This window comes from Rhinatrema bivittatum, chromosome 6, assembly GCF_901001135.1.
Source record: "Rhinatrema bivittatum chromosome 6, aRhiBiv1.1, whole genome shotgun sequence".
Taxonomy (NCBI): Eukaryota; Metazoa; Chordata; class Amphibia; order Gymnophiona; family Rhinatrematidae; genus Rhinatrema; species Rhinatrema bivittatum.
This window is the reverse complement of record NC_042620.1, coordinates 241877877-241892808: the sequence shown is the minus strand read 5'-3', so window position 1 is coordinate 241892808 and position 14932 is coordinate 241877877. Positions and strand designations below refer to the sequence as shown.

At 43.7% G+C, this 14932-nt stretch overlaps 1 protein-coding gene across 9 annotated transcripts in view; it reads right to left on the bottom strand.

Annotated features, from left to right (window-relative positions):
• MBNL3 (muscleblind like splicing regulator 3) overlaps nt 1-14932 on the bottom strand; it is a 272637-nt gene that overhangs the window by 121622 nt on the left and 136083 nt on the right. The window lies entirely within an intron of this gene.

Sequence of the window (14932 nt, the reverse complement as noted above, 5' to 3'; positions counted from 1 at the left end):
GTCGTTAAAGCCTCTGCTTCAGCCCATTCAAATTCCTGCTGAAGGTCCTGTAATGCACCAGGATGGGTGGTGTCAGAAAACCAGGAGCTGCGTAAGTTGGTAGCTCTGCCGTAGGCTGTAACACGCAACCCTTTGATGGCTATAGACAGGGAAAGTACACATGGACACCATGCATGAACACAAAGAAGGCAGGAATGCAGAAAAGGAAACTTATTTTTGTGTCACTTCAGAGCAGGGGGTAGCACCAGCCAGCGTGGACAGCACCAGGTGCTCAAGATCAGATAGCGTCAGCTGAGGACAAGCCTCCTGGTCTTCATGGCAGCCTGAATATTTGCTTTTCTGACCATTGCCATTTGTTTTTCCTGCACTCTTTTCCCTCCCAAGGCCAAAAGATTTTGGGTGACGTGAGGCCACTGTGAAAACAAATATTACACAAGGAAGAAAATAATTCCTTTTATTAATAATATTTGAAAATCATGTCATTATGGCTACTTAGCTGTAAATATCTAACCTAATCACTGGATTTCATTTGGGGGGGGGGGAGGAAGGCGATTCGGCCTGGGGTAGCTTTCTTCTGCTTCTTTGGGTTTCTAGTTTGGTCGGAACTGGGGCTGAGATCCAGTGCCATGGAAATGTTTCTTGTCTCTCCTCTGTGATATTCCCTCTCAGCTTGCGAGGGGACCCAGGCACCAGGGCTGGACTGGAAGATGCAACTCTGCAAATAAGCCCAGGTCCCTTCAGTAAAGCCAGCCTCCCCTTGTCCCATCCCACCCTTGATTGTTTTAAAATAACCTCCCTGTGTATGAGGGAAGGAGGGAGATGCTTAACTCATTGTTTAAATGCAAATCCCCAAGAGCAGCAAACTGTCTCGTCTTGGCCACGTTCATTCAGTGTTAAAGGTTAAGTAATTATGCTTTCCTTTCATCCACTTCCTTTTAGGCTTTGCAGTGTAGTCCTTTTTTCCTCCCTCTAGCCCTTGCAAAGGATTAGGGTGCCTTTTTTGTTAACAGGATCATGATGGCTCTGCACTTGCACCCATGCTACTTCTGCCCAAGGCAGTCTGAAAGTATGCCGAATTGTTCTCTGTAGAGAACTGAATTCTTTGCAGGTTTCAGTACCGTTTCTTGGACCAACCAAGGAATAAAACCAAAGAAGTTGTAGTACAAGAGGTGTGAGATCACATGGGTCCTCCCCCTTCCTTCAGAGGTTCCTTCCAGGATCAACATGACTACCTCAACTCGGCATTTTCTGCAGAAAAAAAAACAACTTTCATTTTTGAGCAAATATTCTGTAGTTTTGCTTGTTTTCACCCACTGGTAATGTCAAATAGTATAGTTTTTAAACAGAAGAAAAATGTTAAAAAATAGATTCTGTAGCAAAGAGCAGGTTATGTGGCACTAAGGTAATTTAAGTGCTTCGTCTACAGAACTGCAGAACGCTAAAAGCCTTGTCAGTAATCATCCTTGCTTTATATAGTCATCATGGGTCTAATATTGGGATTTTCCATCTTGTGCAATACAAGAGTAATCTAATCGGTTAGAGTACTGCTTGTCAATATCTGTCATTGTATATCAGTATACAGGTGCTATTTTGGCACTTATGAGCTGTTGTTAGAAATTTTCTCTCTCCGATTGATGTTTATCCTTAAAGATTTTCCACATTTACCACTTAGTGAATCTGAAGATAAAATTATGAGGACTGAGAACCTAGATATTAATGCCTGGATTCTTGACAAACATTTTAAAAGTTAAGAGTCTTTAAAATAGGAACTTGCCTGCTTCTTGGCTCTGTTGCCTGCTCTTGTGGTCTTATTCCCAGATCTCCCTTCTTATTAATTTTAATATTATTTTTTTAAAATTGTATTTTGTTCCAAATGTAGGGGATAACATGGCCACATCCCATTTTTAATATTCACAGAGTTCATGCTAATTTTTCCTGCTACATTCTACTTTAGTTTACATATATCAGTGTAATGACTGCTTCCAAAAAACTTTTACGCATTAATGTAATTATTTTATTATTTTATTATTGTACACCACTTTGGGCGATTTAACTTAAATCGGGAAAGCAGTGTAAACATTTTTTTAAATTAATTAATTAATATATCTTGCGGGCTGAAACAAACAATAGAATGAAAAATATAGATCATAATGATTTTTTTGTGCTTTAACATGTGCAGGTGAAACATCTACAAATATCTTGGTACTGCTAGGGAGTTCAGAGTGCAGACTTCTCAGGAACAGGACCGGTTGATCTTGAAACACCTTGGTAGTAATTACCTGCTCTACCCAAGCAAGGACGATCCATGCCCCTGAAAGCTCCTGACTTAACCAGCTTTGGGTGTGTCCCCCTTGCTTGGCACACCCTTGCTGCTCCAAACAGTTTTCTGAGGCCTTGCTTGTGGAAATGCTACCTGCTGCCCCTTGATTCCTGCTTAACATCTGACTTTTGAACCCCAATGGACTTCAGATCCTTGCCAGATCCCTGATCCATGCCTAGACCCAAGCCTTGAGCTGCCTGCGCCCTCAGGTACTCCACAGACCATCAAATCCTAGCTGCAGCCTGCACCTGCGGGCTCCGCCCATGGGGGTCGGCCGCAGCCCTGGGTGAAGACACCCTCAGGGATAATACCATAGCAGCGAAAGCCTCCCAAACAAGGCGCAACGGCAGCCCTGGGACTGTGGGGCCACAATTGCCTAAAGGGGCCGCTCAACCTAAAAAATGTCCGTCCCCCCCCACCTTAGCACTAAAAGCCCCTGGAGGTCTGCAGAGACCCCCTACCCCCCCCCCGCTGCCCTTGCACACAGCCTGTTACAAAAATTAAAAAATAAACATTTTAAGAATGGCACTCCCCACCCTCAACCCACCCCCTCACTCAAAGAAATCTGGTCCCTCCAGAAGGCTGGGACCCCTACCCACTCAGACCCCCCCCTCTTTTGAAAAGAATTGCTCTGGTGGTCCAGTGGGGACCAGGAGCACTCCCTAGTCTCCAGGGCCAGGCAGTGGCCATTTTCCAAAATGGTGTTGTCCATTCTTTGCCCCCATCACATTTTGAAAATGGCCACCATCAAGCACAGAGCCTAGGAGGCACTCTGAACCCGGTTTGGATCATGGGATGCCTATTTTAGTTGAGATGGGGTCTGGGGGAGTGGGTTAGAGTGGGTGTCGGGGTCCACTATACCACCAAGGAACTTTTTATGGAGGGAGGGGTGTGGGGTCCACTAAGACCTCCAGGGCAATTTTTTTCAAAAAGGGGGTTCAGGGGTGTGGGCTAGAGTGGGGGTACTAGTGTCCCAACTTCTGGGGGTTGGAGATTTTGAGTGAAGGGGTGGGGATGGGGCTTGCATCATTCTTAAAAGCTTATTTTTTTCTTTAATTTTGACAACAATGGGCCGCCTGCCAGGACAGTGGAGGGAGGAGATAAGGGGGAGGGGTTTACTATTTTTGGAGGGCATTTTCAAGACCGAATGGCCCCTTTAAGACAGTACCCCATGAGCCTTGGGGTACTGTCCAAGGCTCCAGAGGGAAGTTCACTACAATCTTGAGTTGTAACTATCTTCAGTTGAAATAATATGGTTTGCAAATTTTTCAGGAAGTCACATTATTTGATTTGCAGTTTATGGTCGTTTAGGGTAGTAATGAGCCATTAGTATGCTTTTGCATGCTAATGAGCTCAGTTTAACATGTGCAGTGCCATAGCTTATTTAATGCGAGATATTTGAAATATTTCACCTTATCCCCATGTTTTTTGCATGATAAAATGTGGCTTAGTGAATGAGAGTCCCTTAGATTCAGGCCGATTCAGTAAAGTCCGTGGGAGAGCGGACGAACGCCCGCTCTCCCGGCGCGCACACCGGCCCCTCACCGGTGCGTGCGATTCAGTATTCAAATTAGGTGGTGCGGTAGAAACAGGCAAAAGGAGGCGCTAGGGGCACTAGCGCGTCCCTAGCGCCTCCTTTTAGCCCGGAGCGGCGGCTGTCAGCGGGTTTGACAGCCGACGCTCAATATTGCCGGCGTCGGTTCTCGAGCCCGCTGACAGCCATGGGCTCGGAAACCGGATGCCGGCAAAATTGAGCGTCCGGTTTTCGGCCCGACAGCAGCGGCCCATTTAAAATTTTTTTTTCTTTTACTTTTTTTACCCTTCGGGACCTCCGACTTAATAGGCGCTAGTTTCTGAAAGTAAAATGTGCGGTTTGGCTGCACATTTTACTTACTGAATTGCACGGGCATACCTAATAGGGCCCTCAACATGCATTTGCATGTTGAGGGCCCTATTAGGTGCCGCAGGTTGGATGCGCGTTTTCCGCCCCTTACTGAATAAGGGGTAAGGGAAAACGCACGTCCAAGAGCAGGTTAACGGTGCGCTCCGGAGCGCACTGTACTGTATTGGCCTGATTGTGAGCCCTCTGGGGATAGACAAATACCTACAGTACCTGAATGTAATCCACTTTGAAGTTTCTGAAAAATGGAATATAAATTATAGAAAATGGCATTCATTCATGGTCCTAAGACATGTTTTATTTTAGTAGCCCATGCAAACAAAAGGTTGAATTAGCACAAGTTTGAAGTTCGTAGCAGCAGCAGCAGCAGCAGTGCTGATTATCAAGGCTTCAATGTTATCTTTAACCTTGATGTCTGCACGTGTTACCACATGTCTGCGGCAGTGAGGCCTGACGGCGTGGTTCTCCCTTGCCCTTGAACTCAATAACAGAACGAGTAGATTCTGTAGGATCAGCTTCAATTCCTAACGGCTTTGTAGACAGGGAAGTATGGGACCGCTTCCCACACAACTTCTTAGGCAATCTTTTAAACAGAAGTTGCCGTCCTTTCCCCCTTCCCTTCTTGCTGATAAGGGCCTGGCTGCCTGCTCTTCTTGGGCCTCTGGAGCAAGCCTCCCCTTTCTCCAACCCGTGTGGCCTTCAAGAGTGCCGCCTGGGCCTGGTGAGTTGTTTCATTTCCAGGTGCTGGAACCGGGAGAAAAAGCACAAGAAAGGGCTGCCGCAGCTGTGCTTTCACCAGCCATGACATGGGTGTTTCTGCCTCTCTCTAGGAAATGTGGAGGGGCTTCTCTCTTCTCTCCAAAAACTGTCCCTCCCACTCCCCCCCCCAACCCCACTGGCCCTTAACCGCATAGCTCCTTGGGAATTGTAGTCTTTCCCCCTTTCCCCCCTCTGTAAGGGCTTTTCTTTCAATTCCTTTTAGTTTTAATCCTTGATGGATTTAGGGAATATACACTCTCCCTCATAGACCAATATATATGCATGTAATTTTGTGCCTGGTGAAGTTTAGTGGCCCCTTCAGTTAATCCATTTGAGTGAGTGAGTAAGGATCAAGTATTATAACCTCCTTTGCTTTGCCCATCCAAAGCAAAGGTTAAACCATTCAGAAAGTCTTGCATGTAACACCACAACCGACTAACGCATTGTTGTCACGGCTTCAGCAATTAGACACAGGACTGGAACCATCCCTTATTTAAAGTAAATAAGAATACCGGTTTTAGTTTGGCTGTCTCAAGCCTTGAAAGATCTACTCTTTCACTCTACTGCGGCAAGAATGTTAGTAACCTGAACAGCTCCTGAAAATGCCAAGAGTTTAGTTACGAGTTACTTACACCTTAAAAAAAAAAAAAAAAAGTTGACACTGTAAATTCCCCATAATCTAATACTACGGTATCCAGTGTTAAGGTCATGTAATGCTTCTGATGTATCCCTGTCTGCGGTGTAAGTTGAACAGTACAATTATAGCAGTCAACTACACTTAGGGCCTGATACAGCCTGGGGGGGGGGGGATGGGGAGTCTTTTTGAATCAGGCCCTTAGCTTAGTTTAGGAAAGCAGAACGGCACCCGCTGGAAATTAAACAATAAAGCAGAATCCCCAGAGGGATACGGTGTGCAGGGCCTAGGTCGAGAGGGAGGCGCTTTATGGCACCTAACTGTGGATCCTATTTCAGCGCTAACCGTTGGTCAGCGTGTGCGGATCATTAGTGCTTAAAGCTACAAAGATAAAGAGATGCAGAGCGCAGGATGAGAAGGACGCATCAAACGTGCGCGTAACCCTTTGTGTATCACTGAGGTCCCCTGCACTAATGGTCCCGGAGTTAAAGGGCTGCTAGACTTGTGCAAAATATTGTGGAATACCATTTAAACTGTTTAGATGCAAGCCAGGGGAAAAGTGACTAGTGAAAAATGAGGAACACATCCATTTAAAAATAATGGATGTGTTCCCCCAGCTTCCCCCTCATCACCTGGACTCCAGTGGGAAAGATTAACAGGAAAAACATTAGAGTTGCACTAGAGTTAAATACATCTTTTTTTTCTCTCTCTCTTTGAAAGTTATTCAAAACCACAATTTTTTTAAAAAATATTTTAAATTCTGTTTTCTAAAAACAACAGTCCCCTTGGTAACAAACTCTGCCTAAAATATCCACCATAAACCTTTAAAAGATTTCCTTGCCTTCAACTATGGATTTGAGTCAGAAGCAGATGTTTCCTGGTAGAGCTCATTATTATAAGGAATTATGATTAATTTTAGCTGAGCTATAGAGAAGTAATAAATACCTTTTAAAATATATCCTGTTACTAAGATGCCAGCTAACGGAAAATAAATTAAGCTTTTTTTTTTTTTTTTTTACAATCGCTTAGGACATAGAAAATATTTCAGCTAATGTTTAATTAGCATTTCAGGTACTTAATGTACCTGAACATAACACGCCTTGAGCTACCCTGAAAAGGTGTCAGCTAAATGCACCAATAAATGAATAAATAATAAAAAGAATCACATACCAGATTTCAAAGAGCTGCTGGGGGCCCCTCCCCTACCCCGGCGCCCACCAGCAACCCTGAATAAACCTGTCTTATGCAGGATTTTAGGCCAGAATGCAATACATTTCCAGCGCAGGCTCAACATCATTTCGGGACAGCGTGCGCGAGGCCTCGTCATCCCTTTCTGAACACAGCCAGTTGGATCTGCCGATGTCAGCAGCATGTCAGATCGGGCAGAGGAAGCACACGGAGCGTGTTCACAGCGTGGCATCAGTGCACAGGACAGGCAAGAAGCCAACGCTTCTATTTAAATATCTTCCGGAACACTCACCCAGCCCCTCAGGAAGCAACGAAGAAAGGGCAATACATCGCTGTGACAAAGGATCCTACCTCACACATCAACTCAATGATTGCAACAGAAGTTTTAGAAAAAAAACAAGTAAAGAGGAAAAAAGAAGCATAAATGTTTTGCTTTATTTTTTTTTTTACGCGGCAGTTTCCTACTGCTTCTTCGTGCTTCTTCGTATTTCCTGCTCAATCTGAACCAGGGCTGGGGTTTAGTGCCATGGAGCCTTCCTGCACAACTACTTGGAGATTTTCCCTCAGTTTTATACCCCCTGTACACCCAACATACCTTGTCTAGTCATTGCGGTGACAGTCCTGGGTGGGCTCATGCACTTTCCGGAACCCTGCAATCACTGGACCTGAATCTGGCCACATTAAGCAATGGTAATAAACACAAGAGACTCTTATCCACCCTTATTAATCCTAATATCAATACATAAGGGTAGTGTATTTGGTAATATTAATGCTTTATTTACTAAATTATTAAAATAATATTACATGTTTCAATATATCAGCAAATTAACATATACCATTTCAATACATATAAATATTTAAGTCCATATCATTTAGACACCCATTTGTGCACACACCCTCTCTATTGCACTAATATTAATTATCCCCTAGAAGTACCTCCACATTCATCCATCTACATTCACCTTAATCCCTTCACAAGGCAACATTAAAATTAGTGCCCTCCCCTTAATACTAATATTTTCACTTCCCTCCTAAGTTTTTTTTACATGTATTGATATTTCCAATATCTTGAAGAAGATAAACCCCTGAAGAAGCTACATATGGCGAAACAAGGGTCCTTGCAGGGTTGTGACAATTTCAATATATGTAAAAACATCTTGGTTGTGGAAATATCAATATATGTAAAAAACGTAGGAGGGAAGTGAAAATATTAGTATTAAGGGGAGGGCATTAATTTTAATGTTGCCCTGTGAAGGGATAAGGTGAATGTAGATGGATGAATGTGGAGGTACTTTTAGGGGATAATTCATATTAGTACAATAGGGAGGGTGTGTGCACAAGTGGGTGTCTAAATGATATGGACTTAAGTATTTATATGTATTGAAATGTTATATGTTAATTTGTTGATATATTGAAACATGTAATATTATTTTAATAATTTAGTAAATAAAGCATTGTGATGTGATATGTGTAATAATTAATATTACCAAATACACTACCCTTATGTATTGATATCACCTTAAGCAATGCCCAGGACTCCCAACTCGCATTGGCTGGGAACCTGGGCCGGCTGGACATATTAGGTGGATGAGGCGGCCGCCTAGGGCACCGGAAAGGGGGCGGAGCGTTGTAGGTGGACGTGAGGGCGCCATGTTTGAAAAGGGAAGGAGTCACATGGTACGACACAGAGGCAGGTGAGATTGCTGATCATGCAATTCGGGGGGTCAGGGAGAGAGAGAGGGCAGTTGGACATTCTTGCACCGGCACTGCTGGGAACACTGCCTCTGCAGAAATTTTAGCCCCAGCCGACCCAGGTGATGGGAGAGAAAAATAATTGCAGCATGAAGTAGGTATGTAATTAAGCATTCTCTGAAGCGTAATACTATACGGGGTTACTAGGAAGAGCTGAAAATTAACATCTTGTAGCGAAGTCGTGAAGTGCTCACCGTTCAAAACTCTGAGGTTAGATATGTCAGGCCTTCAATCTGAGTGGCTTATCATCATCATCATCATCATCATTTATTTATATCACAACTTTCCAGCCAGGGAGTTCAAGGCGTGTTGCAGATAATACAATTACAAAGTAATTATGATATTGCATGCTATAACATAACAGGTTGTTTAAGAAAGAGATTACTAAAATACATGAATTGTATATGGGACATAACATGTTAGAGAAAGCATGGCTGTATATTTTCTAGTGCTCCACGTGGTAGAAGTTTTACTCAGGATGTAACATAGTACATGACGGCAAATAAAGAGTCCCTCATTATATGGGTTTATTGTTGAATTAATGTTATTTTTAAATGGATGTGTTCCTCACTTTTCACTAGTCACTTTTCCCCTGGCTTGCATCTAAATAGTTTAAATGGTATTCCACAATATTTTGCACAGAGAATCCAATGGCTGTTCGGCATGTATTATAAAATTAAAGAAAGTAATTTTTTCACATCATGGAAAACAAAAGAAGTTCATTACCATCTCAGAAAAATACAATAAAATGACTACAAAGTGGTGGTAGGATTAGAACACAGGTCTCAGTGATTTTCAGTGTGGCTCTGTGCTTGCTAGGCTACGCTGCCTGCTGTTTCACCATGACAAGTTTCTGGTGATGCCAAACCCTATTGAATTAAGTGGTAGTAGTGTCAAAACATTAGAGAAGTTGCCACTGTTCATTTCCAAAGTTGTTTTACTCAGAAAACAATAGGATGTCAGTCCACTTTAAAAATCAGCTGGCAACAAAATAGATTTTTTTTTTAATGAAACTGCTTTCTCTAGAACTTGTCAATCAAGGCATTTGGAAGTGTGGCCAAATTGCATTTTTGCCACTGGTTTAAAAAAAAAAAAGAAAAAGTCTGTTTAATGGACCTGGGCCAATTTATATATAAAAGCAATCTACCTGTCCATCCAATTCATCCTTATACAGCCTGAAACGGTGGAGAAAACACAGTTGTACTGCCCCACACTATCCCCTCCTCCTCAATAAAAATACAGATGCATGGTGGTTAAAAATGCTAAACATTTTAACCTTAAGAACAGCAGCAAAAAACCCCCCCAAAAATTGGTTACCAGATGGCTCTGGATAAATAGAAGCAGACTGAGTCCTTCCTAATTTTACATTTCCCTCTCATTACGTACCTAATTGAAGTCCTTAGTTTCTTAGGAATACTGTAGCTGGAAGGCACGACAAACCATAGGGCAAATCTGAAAAGTCATTCAGTGGCTCCCTCCAATGACCTGATCCTCTCAGTGGGTCTTACCTAAACTTAAGCAACTATAACCTAGCATCTTTGATATGCAAAGCAGGCCTACAAGAAAAGTTCTAAAATTAGATTGTATCTAAAATCCTTCATTAATTTTTTTTAAAATGACTAAACTTACAATTATAAAGGCATCAGATAAACATTATCTATATGCCAGCACTGATGTATAATTTCTCTGAGCTGTTGGTTTACATGCAGTGTGTTGGAATTAGGTGGACGAAATAAGAGTAGCTTTTATCCTAGGACTGACTCTGCAGCCAGCACGAACACCACCATTATCCCTAGATTTTACAGACCTTGGCAAGAGTACTAGGGTAAGGGTTACATTTGTGTAGGGGTGAATTCCTCTCTGAACAGTTTCCCCATTATATTAACACAAACATTGTTTCTGCATGTCAGGGTTTTATTTTTTTTTGCCAAATCTTCCTTTCGTGACTTTGTTTTATTGTGGCTACAGGAAACAAATTCCCCCTGCACTCTCGCTTGCTTTCTCATGTGTTACTCCTACAGTCTTACTGTGTAAGGGAGATAGAGCACCTTACTAAAAAAATGACTTTTCACATTCTCTGTCCATAGAAAAATTCTTTAGCGAACAAGGTTCCATGATGGAAAATGCAGCCTTCTTCCAGACATGCTCTATACTGGCCTGAGAACTAGAGATTCAATAGCCACAGAAAATAAAAAATAAAAATCACTAGGGATGTGCAGAGGGACGCCATATGTTGCATTCGTGATTCGGATTTGTCGGGAAGCAGATACATTGCATTCGGCCGTATGGCGCCCCGATGCGTTAATACGGCGATTTCTATTCGTGTCCCAGCTAAAATTAAAATTAACTACAACCCCCCACCCTCCTGACCCCCCCAAGACTTACCAAAACTCCCTGGTGGTCCAGCGGGGAGTCCGGGAGTCATCCCCTGCACTCTCACACCCTCGGTGCCGGTTTCATCATGTCGCCGATAGCCTTTGTCACAGGGGCTACCGGTGCCATTGGTCAGTCCCTGTCACATGGTCATCGGTGCCATCTTGTGCTCCTACCATGTGATAGGGGCTGACCAATGGTACCAGTAGCCCCTGTGACATAATATGGGCAAAGGCTATCGGCGCCATTTTGAGTACTGGCATCGGACGGCCGGAGTGCAGGAGGTCGCTCCGGGACCCCCATTGGACCCCCAGGGACTTTTGGCCAGCTTGGGGGGGCTCCTGACCCCCACAAGACTTGCCAAAAGTCCAGCGGGGGTCCGGGAGTGACCTCCTGCACGCGGGCCATCCGATGCCAGTACTCAAAATGGCGCCGATAGCCTTTACCCATACTATGTCACAGGGGCTACCGGAGCCATTGGTCAGCCCCTGTCACATGGCAGGAGCACAAGATGGCGCCGATGGCAATGTGACAGGGGCTGACCAATGGCACCGGTAGCCCCTGTGACAAAGGCTATTGGCGCCATGATGAAACCGGCACCGAGGGTGTGAGTGCAGGAGATGGCTCCCGGACCCCCCGCTGGACCACCAGAGAGTTTTGGTAAGTCTTGGGGGGGTTCAGGAGGGTGGGGGGGGGGGGTTTGTTTAAATTTTTATTTAGGTGGCTGTATAATTCAGCGAAGATTCGTGTATTCGTGGGGAATCGCGATACGTTTCGCTTCCCCACGAATACTACGAATAGTGCAATATACGTTGCGGATCGCCAATACGGTGAAAACGAATGCACACCCCTAAAAATCACTGCATCAATGATGTGCCGCCTGCAAAGCCTAAGACACATATAACTTTCAGAGCACACATAGCAGAGCGGAGAAGTAGCTTAATTGTTACTTTAGTGCAGGGGGCTGTGAACCAGGAAAACCAGCCCCTTCACCCTCCATTGCCTCAGGTACAAACTTAGGGCCTGATTTACTATGCATTTCCCCCTGCAGAAACAGAATGGAAGGAAAGCTTTAGTAAGTCAAGTCCTCTGGGAATAAGGAAATTATATATATATATATATATATATATATATATATATATATATATATATATGTGGAATTTAAATAAACAATGTATTAGTATATACAATACTTCACGTTGGAGCATAATAATGTACATAGTAACTACCAGCAGATAAGAATCACCTGATCTGCCCTGTTGCCTCTACCTACTTTGTCACCACTGTTTCGACCACCAGATCATCAATTATCACCCTTACAACCACCCTCTGTATCTGTCTCAAACATTCTCAAGTTCAAATGATTGTTTTGGTTACTACCACACACACGGTTACTAGTAAGTTATATAGCAGGGGTGGATGAACTATTGAGCCCAAGGTCCACCTTGGGTGCTAGGTCTGCGTGGAGAGAGGGCCGGTGAGAGTCCTCCTTGGATTTATGCGGGGAGGGGGGGGGGGGAACGGTGGGTGATGACATCACTTCCTGCCCAATGCCACTTCTGGTCTGGCACACTGTCAACGCTGGGACCCGAATCGCCTCCACGGGGATGGATGCGGCCTGTGGGTCGCAGTTTGCCCATCTCTGCGTTACAGACGTCCTCTACCCTTCTCAGTAAAACTGAATTCATTTGGAACAGAGGTGCAAGTGCACATTTTTACTGAGAATTTCCACTGACGAGGGTGACCACAGGATCAAACTTTAACAATGTTGCCTCCATTTTCTTTTTTCCAGCACGTATTTTACATACAGGATGTTATTTATTGATATTCATAGCAGGCAGTAGAAAAACACACCACCCAAATCCAACTGTGTTTTCCATCCTGTATTCCAGGCATTAAGTTCCATGAAACACAAAGGGCTGGTGGCAGATTTATTGGGGCATGAGCTTTCGAGAACAAGAGTCTACGATGTCAAGACACATCTGATGGTGGACTCTTATCCTCAAAAACTTACGCCTCAATAAATCTTCCCTATAAGGTGCCACTGACCTCTGCTAATTCTTGTAAATATAGACAGACATGGCTGTTCCTCTGGAAATTGTAATAAGAATATTACTTCCTAGTTACTTTTTTTTTCAGATTTTTAGGACTACCAATGTCTTAGTTAAAAAAACAAATCAATACAAAATAAATAGTAGCTCAATATTCCAGACTCTGGGTTTTGTTTTTTTTTAAAGCATGCCCCTCTCATTCTATACCCTGGGGAAAAATCTTTGAAACAACATTTTTTATGTTAAATTGACATAAATTTTAAGCACATCATATACGGTATTTGAGATCTTGGCAGCTTTTATTTTATGTGCATATTTTGTTTGTGTTCTATAGCTAGAATATGTAGATTTCAGCTTAATATTACTATGCTACGTACAGTATGTCAGTTAATATAGCTGCCAAAAAAAATCCCACCCCCCCACAACACCGCATTAGGGTTTTAATATTAGGGTTTTAATAATAGGTCTGCTAGCTGGCAAAACTACTAACAGCAACAAGGAATTCCAAACGTTCTTAACATGCCCCATGTATGAGGGACTGCTGAAGTCAGAGACCTTCTTTGGTCAAAGCAAACTTTTTAAAACTTTGGTGAGGCTAAACATTTAACAATGAGGACTGTTTTCAAAAGGATTTATTACGTTTTGTGTCTCGTTCAGAAAAACGAGAGCTCAGGGTGCTACAAGTTACAAAGGTTGCGAAACAAAGGATGGATGAACACATATATGTTACCCTTGCTTGGGGGGGAGGGGGGTGTTAGGGGGTGTTAGGTGCAAAGGGCACAGAAACGTATTTGTTCTTTTCGGGGCATACATCCAGCCAGCACTCCTCCCATACTTGACTCCCCTTCCCAAGGGTGGATCCTTTTTGTGGGGGAAGCTCTTGCTTACGGCGCAGGCAGTAGTAGCCCGTTTCTTTCTGCTTGGTGCAGTTAAATCCTGCCTCCCAAGGGGAGACATGCTGGGACAAACCAGGCAGGACAAGGCACCGGGTGTTAAATTACGTGTTTACTGATTCATTGACCACTATAATTAAAGTCCATTTGTTCCAATAAAGGTGAAATTACAGCTGACTGGTACAGATGTGATTTTCCTCTGGGTAGGTGTCCTTAACCTCGGGCATCTGGGGTAAAAGCTTCCCATGATGATTTTAAAGTGCATAAAGCTTTCCCAGCGGCCAAATGGGAATCCTACTGGGGGGGGGCCCCTAAAACACGGAAAAGTCCTAATTGAGTCCAGATTTTCACGGACACCCAATCTGTCTTGGTCCCATGGATTGGAGATGCAGTGGGGGAACTCCATAGATTTTGCTCCTTATTTCTCGATCTTGGTGCTTGGGACTTCTCTGGCAGGAAGTCTCTACAATGCGGGAAACAGGCTAATACAAGCCCTGGATCCCCATGGGAAAGGGTGAGCCAAAAACTTCCGGCAACCAATTCCAGAAAGGCTTTCTTAATGCAGAAAACTGGATACATCTTCAGGCATCAAACTTCACTCATGAGGTGCTTTCACCGGCCTTGCCCACCTAATGAACAGAGTGGAGCTCACGGGTCTTCGGTTCTCTGAATGACAGTCCCCAAGGGCATCCAGCCCAAAAATATCTCACTGTGATTCACAGCAGAAGGACCCTCTGACAGGGAGTGCATGATGAGAGCTCTCCTCGAAAACAAGAAGCATGGTAAGAGGCTGGGAGGCCTTACCAGAGAGTAAAAAAAAGGGGGGATATGCTCAGTGTACTGAGGCTACATAAAACTGACCACACTCAACTCCAACGTGGCTTCATGAAATAGGCACAGCCAAACCAATTCCAGCCCTCCAGGAATGTTGTTTCTAAACAGGGACCTAGGGCCATCTAGTGACTGACCCAAGGGGGCACAAAACATAAAAGAGGGAGGAGTTTCACAGAACATCATTGACATTTTCATGGTTAATCTAAATATGCATGTCCTAAAAATAAA